The sequence below is a fragment of the Sus scrofa genome, chromosome 8, assembly GCF_054392235.1.
Source record: "Sus scrofa isolate SSC_HxYL_T2T_F1_AM1 chromosome 8, Sscrofa_HxYL_maternal_Yorkshire_Landrace_v2.0, whole genome shotgun sequence".
Taxonomy (NCBI): Eukaryota; Metazoa; Chordata; class Mammalia; order Artiodactyla; family Suidae; genus Sus; species Sus scrofa.
The window spans coordinates 27,394,254-27,409,294 of record NC_139390.1 but is presented as its reverse complement, the minus strand read 5'-3'; the positions used below and the strand labels follow the sequence as shown (position 1 = coordinate 27,409,294).

The window sequence follows — 15,041 nt, the reverse complement described above, 5'->3', positions numbered from 1 at the left end:
GCATGTGAAAATGTTAAGTGCTTCAGAGAGATGAATTGCATGGTTGTTGAAATTCTTTAGTGTGTTCAGGGTAGTAGTTGAAGTGCTTGTTTTATGTGTAATCGTTTTGAAGATGTGAGTGTTTGTCATCCTCAGTAATACAATTTTTTAAAAAGTGTTAAAATGTATAGTGCCTTTTGGAAACATAAGGTCAGATTAGCATTCATTTGGATTTCACAAGGTAACTGAACACAGATTTGAATTGTAAAGTAGCTGTAATTATCTTTTTAACAGACACAGTAACTCTTCTTGGCAACCAGCACTGTAATTATAGACATTGTGTTCAGTACAAACTTCCATGTTTTTGACAGGCTAGAAGATGAAAAGATACACAAGGACTTCCTGTTGTTAGTCTCACTTTTTGTCTCTTCACATCTCTTTACATCTGAAACTGTGACCCAAATGGGAGTTACACTTCATTATTCATGACATATTGTCCTCTTTAGAGGAATAAAGAAACTATGCCTTCATGGAAGAAAGCTGCTGTTAGGGCTAGAATGCACTTTATTATTTGTGTGATAATAATAATCTTTCTAAGGAAGAACATATGCCTAAATATTGCAATATTTGGCTAAGGCAAGTAACACAACAATATAATAATAATAAAAATAAAACAGTTCTTAATAATAAAAATACAACACATTAGAGAGATAACAAAGAACATTAGAAAACTCAGGGAAAATGCTAGAGCAGAAACTTAAAAATGCACTTCTGCTTTGGATGTCATTTGAGGGGGTGGGGTGTGGGGTCTTATGATACATTAAAGTGATCACCAGAGAAATTTTTGGTTTTTTTCAAGCAACCCTGCCCAAATTAGGGGCAGAGATATTTATACTCAAGAAAGTTGCAAACCCAAGAAACAAAACCCGGTGTCCTGATTTTCAGATCCCCCATTTCTCTCATGTCTCACCTAGTTGATCTCATACTTGCAAGCCCCCCTCTACCAATTTGATTGATAAATGCCAATGTGTTTATGGATACCAGGGAAATATTGTGCTTAATTTCTTCAGAATGCACATCAGACTTTTAAAATGAGTTATTTCTATAAACATCTTTTCTGACTTGAATGAAAATATTATTGTAATAATTATCTGGGTATTTTGATAATAGTACAGATATGCCAAAGAAGTGAAAAGAGACATGATATGTTTCAGAAAAAGACATTTAAAAAATAGAAAGTAATGGGAGGATTGGTTTAGCATTTTCAAGGGAAAAGTTTCCTGGGAGGTAAAGTATCCATTATGTTCCAGACACTTAATGTGTTTCATTATTTATTATATAATTATACAGAGAAAACATTATTATCTTATTTTCCATTCCATCTTCTTTCACACTGGGAAACAGTCTCAAATTTAAAAGAGATAAAACAGGAGTTCCCATCATGGCTCAGCAGTTAACGAACCCAACTAACATCCATGAGGACACAGGTTCAATCCCTGGCCTCACTCAGTGGGTTAAGGATCTGGTGTTGCCATGAGCTGTGGTGTAGGTCACAGACATGTCTCGGATCCCGCATTGCTGTGGCTGTGGCATAGGCTGGCAGCTGCAGCTCCAGTTTGACCGCTAGCCTGGGAAACTCCATATGCCATGGATGCAGCCCTAAAGAAGATAAAATAAAATAAAATAGATAAAACAAAACCTTTCTCAGGTTCACATAACCTTCAATTGCTGCAACTCAGAACATAGTTACCTCTGGGAATAGCTAAGTCTACTTAGACTGTCAAAATAATATAACATAGACTTGGTGGATTAAATGATAGAAATTTATTTATCACAGTTCTGGAAGCTGGGACGCCCAAGATCAAGGCGACAGCAAAGCAGGTTTCATTCTGAGGCGTCTTGGCTTGTAGGTAACCACAATCTCACTCTGTGCTTACATGATCTCTGTGTGGGAGCAGAGAAGAAAAGCTCTGGTCTCTGTTATTCTTTTTTTTTGTTTTGTTTTGTTTTTTTTTTTTTTTTTTTTTTGGTCTTTTGTCTTTTTGTTGTTGTTGTTGTTGTTGTTGTTGCTATTTCTTGGGCCGCTCCCGCGGCATATGGAGGTTCCCAGGCTAGGGGTTGAATCGGAGCTGTAGCCACCGGCCTACGCCAGAGCCACAGCAACGCGGGATCCGAGCCGTGTCTGCAACCTACACCACAGCTCACGGCAACGCCGGATCGTTAACCCACTGAGCAAGGGCAGGGATCGAACCCGCAACCTCATGGTTCCTAGTCGGATTCGTTAACCACTGCGCCACGACGGGAACTCCTGGTCTCTGTTATTCTTTTGAAGAAATATCATCACTTATCTTATGGGGGCTCCAGCATCATGACATCACCTAACCTTACATCCTGCGACTATTATCACATGAGGAGTTAAGGCTTCAACAAGTGAATTTTGGAGGAACAGACACACTCAATCTATAACAGAGAGGGTCTTCTTTACATCAGTTGATCCATTGGTATTCCTTATTGAATGATAAAAGAAGTTATCCTGTGGGTTATTTTCTTTATTTTTTTTCTTCCTCCTACTTTCTCTCCTTCCTTTCTTCCTTCTTGAGGTTTATATATGACTATGAGTAAATGTGAGTAGATGATGTGATCCTAACCAGTTTCTTCCTAAGGAAATATATGGCCATTCCTCATTGAATTGACAACTTGATTGAGAATTACATTAATATTTTTTCAAATAATGCAAAGAATTTACACATATTTTCATAGTGTATACTTTAACAGCATATAATATTTTTTCAAAATAATGAAAAAAATTAAACCTATAGCTCCAATTTCCTTATCTATCTCTCAGAATTCATCTGAGAATGAATTGTAGTCTGTTTGTAGCCTCTGGGGTAAGAATTTTTAAAAATAGTGCTGATTTCAGACTTATTTTCTGATCACTTTTTTTTTTTTTTACACATGTGTATATAAGGGTTTTTTTTTTTTTGTCTTTTTACGGCCACACCTGTGGCATATGGAGGTCCCCAGGCTAGGGGTCTAATCGGAGCTGTAGCCGCTGGCCTACACCACAGCCACAGGTAACACCAGATCCGAGCCAAGTCTGCGACCTGAACCACAGCTCACGGCAACACCAGATCCTTAATCCACTGAGCAAGGCCAGGGATCCAGCCCACAACCTCATGGTTCCTACTCGGATTCATTTCTGCTGTGCCATGACGGGAACTCCCCTATATAAGTTCTTTACTTTATAATAATATACATATTAAGATAAATTATGTAATCCTTCCTAATCCTTTATATAATTCAGGAAATGATAAAAATTATTTTTTTTTAAAGACTGTGACTTTTTAGTGATAGATAGTAAAGAAAAATATATTTGGAAAAAAGTTTATTATATATGTAATAATTTATGTTCTTAGAAGTAGACATGAAATTAATCAAATGCATTTGAAAAAAGTAATAGATATTGAGAGTTTGAGAATTAGAATTATCATATTTAATTTCATAGGGCATAATTTTGAATGGAATAGACAGATAATCCAATAACTTGTCTGTTGTGCTTTATGTTATGGTGCTAGTATTTCTTGCAAATATCCCACTCTTATTATCACGTTTATAAACAAATTAAAGGAACAAAGCTATTCGATTTGAACAAAGTGTCCTCTACATGTTATACATTATGCTGGTCTTAAGTAAGTCTAACAATTTAAAGTCAACTATGCTGGTATGTTTTGAGAGACTTGGTCAAGCCTTTCTTTCCATGCAAATCTTAGAAGGAAGCCAGCATGTATTGATTATCCACCAACTAGGTTCCTCAGGAATATGTCCCAACCCAGTGAGATGAGTTATAAATTTGGCTCATGACAAAAGTAAGCTGATTCATTTTTTGCTATCATGATAGTTTCTCTCTTAGAGGAAAAATTCATAAACTATTTAAGAATTGTGATGATGTATATGACTAGATCAGGCTAAATGACGGGGCCTAGGCCAAGCAGTTCAGTTTGAAATAACTTGGTCTGTGGCCATATGGAACATTCCATGACTTTCCTCAGAAGTGATAGAATACACTACAATCTGTACCAGGAGCTACTCATAAGAAAAATGCATAATTTATAATCAAAACATTTGGATTTCATTAGACCCAAGAAAAATCCTGTTACATGGTTTCCCTGAACCTCTTGTTAGCCCCGATACATGAACCCACACATTGAAATGTGGTCAGGAACACATATAGACGTGCAGCAGGTTGAACTCAACCCACATGATTAAGCCTATATGATACTATTGCACAAATGATCTTGAAAGTGGCTGCTATGTAGACAAATAGATAATGGAGTCTACTGTAGAAATATAACATTTTCCCACAGTAGTGATTATTGAAATTTTGGGCTCATAAGTTACCTGATACAGTGCATAGAGATAACTCCTTTGTGGGACATATGACAACCTGCTAATGAGCTTTGTTGAAACATCCCCACTGAGAGAACGTCAAATAATCTGAGAACTGTAATATCTTTTCTGTCATAATTATATTAGAGACATTGCAATAAGGATGGGCCAGTTCAGCAAAGCTCACTGATAATATGGAAACAGATTACTGGACTATGCCACCTATGTATCCTATAGGTCATATCACATCTCTGCTTTGATATAGGCAATAGAATTCCCAGAAAAATGGCCAATAACCATTGATGAATAATATAAATTCTAAACATTCTTCATGAATTTCATATGAAGCAAGCTGTCTGGTTGACTGATGGAGGTCTCATAATAAAGACTGCAATGTCATTTGGAAGTCTGCTGCTATTTGCCTTGGTTGAGGAAGAAAAAGATGAATCTGTTCAATGAGTAGAAATGAGGAAAGTGTATCTGAAGGAAGAATTAGACTCTTACTTCCAGGTTAATGTTTGGGATTTGTCCAACAACATTGTTGTATAGACTGAAAATTGGGTCCTAGATAACTGAACATTTATTGACACTTCTATTTGTAGAATGTAATTATGGAAATCTTTGTGGGGATTCTGAGAATAAATTAAAATAGACCCTTATGATGTCCACCAATTGTGGCTCAGAGGCAGTTGTAATACCAAGACAAATAACCTGATTTGGCCTCTGGAGGTGGTTACTTGGGAATATGAAATCAGTAAATACAGATGTGTTCAAGTTGTGAAATTTTGAATAAAATGATGACATGTTCCTTCATCAATGACTGATGTTGTGAATGTGGTTCAAGATATGCAGAGTGCCAGTAGAAAAGAAATCATCAAATATGATTATGGTAGATAGTTTTTAAAGAAGACATCTGATAAATCATACTTGCCAGTATTTAGCCCTTGTATAGTCTTCTCACACCTGGAATGTGGGCTGGCTTGTAATTCATGTTGACCAATGGACTATGGCGGGGTCACTGCAGCATCTATATGTCTAGACTTCAAGATGATAGGCAGCTTCTGCTGCTTCTCTCTTGGCATGCTCACTATCGTTAAGCTCAGAGATAATATGTAAGAGGTATAACTACACTGCTGAAGATATGAAGAGATCTATGGCGTAGCCACTTGGACAGCAGAGACCTTGAGATTATACAATGATGGGTAAAGATAACGGTAGTCCCAACATCATTGTTGTGACTCCAGCACCAGCTGCCCTCTGACTTCAATGTTATGAGACACTCCAAGCGAAATCAGTGGAACAGCTTCCCAGCATATCCTAGTGAATTCATAAAACTAGGACAGATAAAAATATAAAAAGTTGTTGCTTTAAGCCAATAAGTTTTGAGGGGGCTTGTTATTTAGCAATCAATAATCAAAATAATGACTCAAGATTCCCAAGGCTATAAGATTTGGTAAAGAATTTATAATTTTACTTAGAGAGAGAAGTGAAAAATAAAGCTTACAATAGACAACCCAGGATGAAAAACATTTTTTAAATTGCTCTAAAATCCCTGATTGATATCCATGAAAAGTGGTAAGTTTAAAAAAACATAATTTTGGAGTGTTGTATGCCTCTGCTAGTATCTCTAAAATGTATAAGTGGGATAAAAGGGAGAGGGAGAATATCTAACTAGCTACAAAATATTTTATTTTTATTTTATTTTATTTTTTTGGTCCTTTTTTGCCATTTCTTGGGCTGCTCCGGTAGCATATGGAGGTTCCCAGGGCAGGGGTCGAATTGGAGCCGTTGCCGCCAGCCTACACCAGAGCCACAGCAACGCGGGGTCTGAGCCGCGTCTGCGACCTACACCACAGCTCACTGCAACGCCGGATCCTTAACCCACTGAGCAAGGCCAGGGATAGAACCTGCAACCTCATGGTTCCTAGTCGGATTCATTTCCACTGTGCCACGATGGGAACTCTGAAAATATTTTAAAAATTAACTGATGGTTTGGGATAGAAATGCTAAAAAATTTGGTTGTGACGATTGCTGTACAACTATAAATGTAATAAAATTCGTTGAGTAATGTAAAAAAATAAAAAATACAAATACAAATTAAGCATATATGGGAGTTCCAGCATAAACTAACCCAATTAGTATCCATGAGGATGTGGATTTGATCCTTGGCCTTGCCCAGTGAGTCAAGAATCCTGTGTTGCCATGAGCTATGATGTAGGTTGCATATGCAGCATGGATCATGGCTGTGGCATAGGCTGGCAGCTGTAGCTCTGATTCGGCCCCTAGCCTGGGAACGTCCACATACCACACCTGTGGACCTAAAAGGCAAAAATGAATGAATTAATTAATTTAAAAAATTAAGCATGTATGATTGCAATAAACATTTTACTTTTCTAATTCATTGATTGATACAAATGGTAACAATTGATAGTATTTTTGTATCTTTTAAATCTATAATTATGCATTAAAACTTGTAAAATTTGCTGTAATTTTTAAGAGAATGTTGAGAAATATTAACAAAAGGATTTTGACAATGATCAGGAGGTGAACTTGAGGGAGGGTAAATAGATGATTCTTTTCTCTCATCTACGTTTTGAAATACTAAAAGACCTTTGGTCAAATACCCCTTGTAACATTGACTTGAGAAATTTATAGGAGGATACCAGATCCAAGGTAAATGAGACTCTGGCCAACAACTGAGTACTAGAGCAAACATCTATACTTCAGTGTCAGTATTGACTAATGAGTAATGATTAATTGGTATTTATGGGATTTAACTAAACCAGAGAATAGGTAGTAGCCATGTATTCCTGAGGCTACTAATTAGGAATAAAAGCTGAAAGAAGCCTAGATCTGATGACTTTATCTAAGCTACAGTTGAACACACCTAATCATCATCACTATGACGATGCACATCTCAAGGAGAGAATGATTTCAAGCTATTCAGATGCTGGATTTGTTTATAGGCTATTTCTTACAATCTATGTTGTTACTTGCTTAATTCCTGAAAGCTAGGTAAATTTATTGCAGGAAGAAGCTACTGTATTTTACAAATTTGGCTGAAAATTTGCACCCAGGATTACCACACCTGAGAAAGTAGAATGTTTGTTTTTAAGAATCATGTATTCTTGTGGCAATTGCAAAATGAGTCTCAAGGTTGATTGTTTCAGTGCCTTACTCCAGGAGTGACTTGTTTTCTCTTGTCTTTGAGCATCTAATAATGACTAATCCCCATCTTCTTTGGGGCAAGGTGCTGACATCCATTGTTGAAGTCTGTACCTGATCGAATTCATGGTTTGCTTTCTGTTGGCTCCAGTTTTTAGTGAGCTCACGGAGTATGGCTTTTGACACTTCTGGTTTCAGTACTGCAAGATCTATCATGTGGCACATTTAAAAGTCCTCAGTTCTCTACTGGGAATTCCTCCCTCATCTCATGACATCTGGGATATAACAGAGGACTCTGCTTATCTCTAAAATGCCTGATACTTTCCAGTTTTGTGTCCTTGAAAGTGATAAATAACCCCTAAGTGTGTCTGGTTATTTATAACTTCTGCTGACTTCAAAGTTTCTGCCCAGACAGGGGATCTAAGACACATTTCTCAGCTCCTGTCATCTTTCTTCTGATTCTCCTTCAGATCATTTCATTGTTACTTCTTGATTGGAAGAAAATTCTCCTGTGTCCTATGGTTTTCCTTTTCAAAGTCTCATCCATTTTCTCCCTTACTTTAAACTATAATTAAGAAATGAAACTAAAGAATTCATTCATTCTACATCCAGCAAAATCAATATCTACTATGAGTTGTCCTTTGTTCTAGATACTGAGGTTAGACTCGTGAACAAGTTTGATAAGATCACTGATCTCATGGAACTTATATTTTAGTGAAGAGAAACAGAAAAAGCAGAGTGTACAGACAAGAAAATTGATAAATATTAGAAAGACAGTAGAACAGTATGACTTGGGTGATAACTTAGGTGGTTGGAACAGGTCTTACTGAGGAGGTACATTTGAGCAGAGATACTGATGAAAGAGTAATAGGGTGAGACCTGCAGGAATGATAGGACAGATCATTCGAGTGAGGAAACAGTGAAGGCAAAAGCTCTTGTTAAAAAATAGTTAGAAGGCCCATGAAGCAGGAGAATAAAGAACCACTGAGAGAAGAGTAGATTATGTCAAAGAGTTCAGTAGGTGGCAAGTCATGTAGAAATTTTTACCAGATGAAACATTTGGATATGAGTCCATTTGCAAAGAGAAAGTTTTGAAAGATTCTAGGCAGATATGTGATTGTCTGATTTATATTTTTCAAAGGTTACACTGGGCTTCTTTGGGATTCTGTACAGAGAGTGTAGCAGGGTAAAGAGAGCAAGCAGAGAAATCTATCATGAAGCTATTTCTGAAATCTACATGAAAAATGGTGATGTCTGGAGAGAAAAATATATGAGAAATATCTTTTTGAGAGAGGGCCTATGGAACTTATAAATAGATTGGTTGCAATACATATGGAAAAATAAGTAAGAATGATTTTACATTTTTGGTTTAGGTAGATAGCAGCTCTATTAATTTTATTTGTATTTATTTTTAAATATTTACTTGCTTTTGTTTATTATTTTTTCCTTTTCAGCCACACCCACAACATGTGGAAGTCCCCAGGCCAGGAATCACATCTGAGCCACAGCAGTGATCCAAGCCACATAATGACAATGCCAGAACCTTAATCTGCTGAGCCACAAGGGAACTCCTTTGGTGGCTCTATTTAGAGAGATGAGTAAGATTAAGAAAATAATAATTTGGGGCACAGAAGGGAGGAGAGAAGGGTAATTGTTCTGTTTTTCTAATGTTAAATTTGAGCTTTCTTTGTGGACATATATATACAGTACAGATGTCAAAAACCAGGTTTAGTATATTAGTTTGAATCCTATCAAAAAGTTTCATGTTGGAGTTGTAAATCACAAGTTACCACTAATTTTAATATTTAAAGCTCCCATTAAATAAGGTCATATGGAAAAAGAAGGCCTAAGGTCTACCTTGGGGTACTATAACACTTTAAGTGTAAGAGGAGATGGAGAAGAGGACTGGTTCATTACCTAAGAGGAAAGCTAGAAGGATGTGTTGGCATGGAGGACAAGTGAAGAAAGCATTTTAGGAAGTAGGAAGTGGTCACCTGTGTAGAGCATTCCTGAGACATGGTGGATACGAGGATATTTTCTATTTAACCTTCCAGATCCCCCTCTTCTTCACTTGCCTGCCTTCTTTACCCAAAAGGCTGAGATGCGCAGAATAATCATTTCCTGGATCTCTGAATTTTGTCGATGCAGTTAACTGGGCTCTCCAGCATGAGCTCTGATGAAGAGAGGAGGGTCAAGTCAGGATGTTTATCCCCTACCTCATTTCTCGGAGGTTGGCCTGAGGCTGGCTGTGTGCTTTGACTGGAAGACATTGCTCCTCTCCAGGTGGCCCCTTCTTCATGATTTTTTCTTCTTTATTAGCAAATCAATTCTTCCATTATCATTCCAGGATTAAAGTCAATAATAGCTCCACCATTAGTCAGCCTTAGATGCTGTTTTATCCTTGGGATAGCTCTAGAGTTTTCCTACATTTTGTAAATAAACCCTGTATTCAACCTTCCTTGAATTATGCTAATTTTATTATGTTACCTCTTTCCTGTTGCAACGAGGATGACACAGTGCATAAAAATGATACTGGGTTGCACTGTGGATATCCTAGTGGTCCTTAACCAGAACAATTTCAGTAGCACAAAGGGCGTTGGAACCTAACTAGAGTTTGCGTATAGGGCAAGTGATACGAGGAATTAGAAACAGCAACAGTGGAACAAATTTCTATGACAAACATCCTAGACTTTGGGATAGTTCTGAAGAAGGGGGATGTGGTAAAGGAAACATTATGGAGAATAATGCAAACTGAAACAAACCCCCAAAGTGAGAAATTTTTGTTATATATAGTATCCAGAAATGCTGCCTTCTTAGGGAAAAGAAACTTTGAAGCTTGAAGAGGGATCAAGAGGATGTCCTATATAGACACTGGGAAGAAAAAGCATAAACTCTGTGCCTTAGTTCACCTCTGCTCCTTCACCTTAGAACAAATAGAAAACAAAGGAAAAGGAAGTGATTTTGGGGACTATAATTTCCCTAGATTTCCTATGGTAGGAAAGAAAGAGATTAAGGAGAGAGGATATGTTCACTGATTTCCGTTTTAGAAAGTTGTATTTTGCTAAGCTGCTCAAATGTTATATATCTTTGGAACATGAGCCAAAGGATAACATTCATTTCAATGGTTCTACACCTATTTCATCAAGTATTTTATAAATGATATCCTTTAGCTTTTAACATAAAATAAATACATTTGAAAATAACAGCTAATTTCAGACCTTGATTTCTTAAAATCTAGGCTGACAGCAATTTGCAGTTTGTCTCATAAGGAAAGGTGTTGGTGTGAGATATATCTGTGGGAAAAAATGAGACGGAACTGCTGTGAGATCAACACTGTCTGGGAAAATAGGGTCATGTAGATATAATTGCTGAGACTCACCCCTTAGGTCTCACTTATTTCCCAAGGAAATATATAAGAGGCTTTAGAAAAGAGAGAAGACAGAGCTGAGAGTAGAGAAACTAAGCAGACCTAAAGCGTAGTTGATAAAAAAGAACAAACCCTTTAAGCTTTCTGCCTTGTCAAACAATGATCACAAAGATGCTGACCCTCTTCACCGGCCTCTTGTGACTAGAACAGTTCCGTGAGATGCCTCATTAGTTCACAAGAGCTGGAAATGGGATGCTACTACATTTGCATTACATTCAGAGGTGCCTCTCATTTTCACGATACATTTAATGGATTCATTTGAGTAATTAACTTGGTTTACTGCACAGCAAAAATCAAATTTTGGCAATATATTTACTTCACTAAGCTATTATTAATGAGTTTTTCCCTGTTAAAAAAATATAATAAAATAAACACAACCTATCTAGGTCAAATACTGAAGCTATAATGCATTAAAGTCTGAAGATTGGCAAAGTTTTTAATTAAATATTCACATATCTTCAACTAGAATTTGAAAAAGTATTGGAAAACTTCTGAAAATATATTGTCCTGATGCTGGAAAGATGTTACCAGAATCCAGATTCTTGTTCATGCAAAGAATGAACTCTGTGAACACACAGGCAGCAAGCAAGCAAAGAATTTATTACAGGAAAGCAAGTAGCTCCCAGGGCTACTGGGAGGAGAGAGAAGAGGCCCCACACTCTATTGTCCTAAGGGGTTTATATCCCTTAAAGATGGGGGGGTACCAACGTGGGAGCCAGAAAGACATAATTTTCTCCCATTGGCCCTGGTCAATTACCTATATCAGTCCTTATCCAATGGGGGTTTTAGGTGGAAATGTCCTATGAGTCTCATGGTTTCTTTGCCCTTTTCTTCCCAAAAACTGAGTCACAGGGCATTAGGGATTAATATCCATCTGGGCATAGGTACACTCTCTATAGTAAACAAGGGAAGGGATGTTACTGTGGGGATGTTACTCCCTGCAGCCCTTAAGCCACAGATGTTAATCAATAGCCATATGGAAGAATGCATCAAAGCCTATGCTCTACACTGACAATCCGAGTTAATATTCTGCCTCAGTTTTAATAATGTATTACTATTATTTATAAATATGTACTTAATTATTTGCCCAATGGTTGTTGCCGAGACCAGCTCAGCAGGATGGGGCTGAAGAATGGGTGCTATGGAACTTAAGGAAAAAAAGTTAACATAAAACAAGACACAGAGACATTTATCTTAAGTAAAGGTGGGAACTGGGGGACTCAAGGTCTCAGGGACCAAGAGCCCTGCCTTAAGAAACCACACTGCTTTTATTGTGCTCAAGTGAAAAGGGGGTTGTAGGTGCAGAATATAGGTTTTCTATTATTTTAAAAGTCACTTAGCTGGTAGATGGTTAAGCTTTTACTCTAAACTTTAGGCATTTAAGAATCATTAGCATGTGAGTTAGCTATCTATGCATAGCATTTCACAGAATCCTCACTGTGCTTCCGCAAATGGCATGCCTATTTGTGGCAACCCTGTGTGCCTAGGTTTGCACCTTGGTTCTCTTTTCTAATGCATATTCTGTTAACGACCACTCATAAACCACTTGGCCATGAGGTTCTTCTTACTCTTATCCTTTAGAGGACATATCATGCTTGTGCAAACGGCATGCCAATCTGCACAGGTCCCATGTGCCCAGACCAATGTATTATGTCCTCATTCAGCTGACCCCGTGAATAACCCATGCCTTTAGGTCTTTGTTCTTAAGCTTAAGTCATTTACCATCACTGTGACTGTTTCTCAAGCAGGAAGACAGGACAGAGTAAGGAAGGACAAGATGAAGTTTTCAGCAAAGAGGCTAAGAAAATACAAAATAAAATGTGTGTCAATAGTCTGTTTAATTGTTAGTTATGTTGTGAACTATGATAGCCTTGCTGACCATAACAGATACTCAACATCCATATTGTTGGCTTAAAAATCATAGTAGTATTCAAGCTTAGTAGTCTATTTATTTCCTTCCAAGAAGAAGGCACAATAATAAGAGAGTAATATTCATTGCCCAAGGGAAATTGCAGTTTTTTGACAATTAGAAGCACACAGATAAGCATAAAAGGTAAAATGCAATATAGCAAAGGTAAATGATCAGAATTCATTTTAATTAATATAAATAAGTCATCAATCTAAACTCATCATTCTATTAAGGTTTGAGGAAACTCAGTGGATGGTATTTCTGTTTTCTTCACTTAGGTTCAAAATCTGTTAAGAAAAAAAAAGGTTATGGCAGATAAAAATCAAAGTAGAATCTTTATTACCAGTAAAGCTGATACTGAAGCATGTAAATTAGGTGTACCCCAACAGTGTCTTCACACTGCATGTCACTGCTAGACCTGCCCATCCATGAAGTTGGAAGAAGCTCTGTGCTGTCACATGTCTTCCTCCAGGATAATCAAAAAAACTTCATTATCCTATCTAAAGGCTTTTCAAGCTACCTATTGTAATTTTTTTTGTTTTTGTTTTCCCTCAGACTTTCTAAATTACAGTCCTTCTCTCTCTTTTTTCTTGTTCTGACAACATACTTCATAATTTCCTTGTGAATATGCTGTGTGCTTATGCTTGTGTATGCATATTTGTGAATGTGTGTGTGTCAAAGTCCATCCTATCAATAGTAAAATACTATTAAACATTGATAGGCAGTGGAATATGTGTGGTGTTCTGATAAATAACCAATCTAAGATTAAAAAATTATGAGGTTATAAACTGAAATTGTGAAACTGTGTTTTAGAACTTCTCCCTTTCCCTACAACTAATGTATTTTATGAAGTGAAGACATTAAAAGAAAGCATTTATAAAAATTAAAGCAAGTGGCTCAAATTATGGCTGACTCTTAGTACACAGAAGTTCCCCTTCTCCCTTTACTTCCTTACTCTTGATCCTTGGAGGAAAGGGATGTGAATTCTGAATTTCCAGTTACAAACAAGTAAGTTGGTAGCTTCTGAAATTACTGCCAATTTTTTTTTTTACATCATTTAAAAAATAGCATTGTGGGAGTTCCCATCATGGCTCAGCAGAAATGAATCCGACTAGGAACCACGAGGTTTTAGGGTTGATCCCTGGCCTCGTTCAGTGGGTTAAGGATCCAGCGTTGCCGTGAGCTGTGATGTAGGTCTCGGAGGTGGCTCGGATCCCACGCTGCTGTGGCTGTGGCATAGGCCAGCGGCTACAGCTCCTATTAGACCCCTAGCCCGGGAACCTCCATATGTCAAGGGTGCAGCCCTAAAAAGACAAAAGCCAAAAAAAAAAAAAAAAAAAAAGAATTGTGGAGTTCCCTCTGTGGTGTGGCAGGATTGACAGTGTGTCTGCAGCTCCAAGAATGAAAATTCAATTCCCAGCCCATCACAGTGGGTTAAAGGTTCTGGCGTTGCCACAGCTGCAGTGTAGTTCACAATAGCAACTCTGATCTGATCCCTGCCCGGGAACTCCATATGCCATGGGACAGTCAAAAAAAAAAGAATTGTGAAACATTATGAGAAGAAATAGGACTGCTATAGTTTGGGACCAGGGCCAGTAAAACCATAGCTTTCCAAAATGTCGTTGTGTTCTTCAGAATTCACCCGGTCAACATACACGTTTTTGATGTTATCACTACATTTTTCACATCACTTTTCAATTTTATAGTAGTTTTGAAAGAAAGTCAGTATCTTAAGCTTTATAAATATTTAAAGTACTGCATTATAGAGTTGAAATTTTAAGCCAGGTGGAAAGGGAGAAACATAATTGGGGAAAAAAGACAAAACATTAGAAAAACCTCAAACAGTGCCTGGAGAAGTTGGTAGGAAAACAAGTGTGATGACAGTATCATCTCCTTTGGAGCTAATTTTAAAGTACCCAAAGGCTGGAAGAGTACAAGAAAACTTTTGCAGTTTCCATTGAAATAATTTATTTATAGGTTTAGTATAATCAAATTCCTTTTGAAGATTTGGGCTTGGAACTAGGATCTTAACAAGAAAAGATAGAGCTGGTACATATGTTTATTCTATTTATTCTCAAATAAATTATGTTTACTCATAAAAGTGAACATTTAATGATTATAACCATAATAAAAAGTTCAAATTATATCTAAGTGGTAGGTATATAGTAAGTGCTA

General features: G+C 37.1%; 1 long non-coding RNA gene across 6 annotated transcripts in view; it reads left to right on the top strand.

Moving 5' to 3' along the window:
* The window catches only part of LOC110262073 (uncharacterized), a 453,546-nt gene that overhangs the window by 256,071 nt on the left and 182,434 nt on the right, over positions 1–15,041 (top strand). The window lies entirely within an intron of this gene.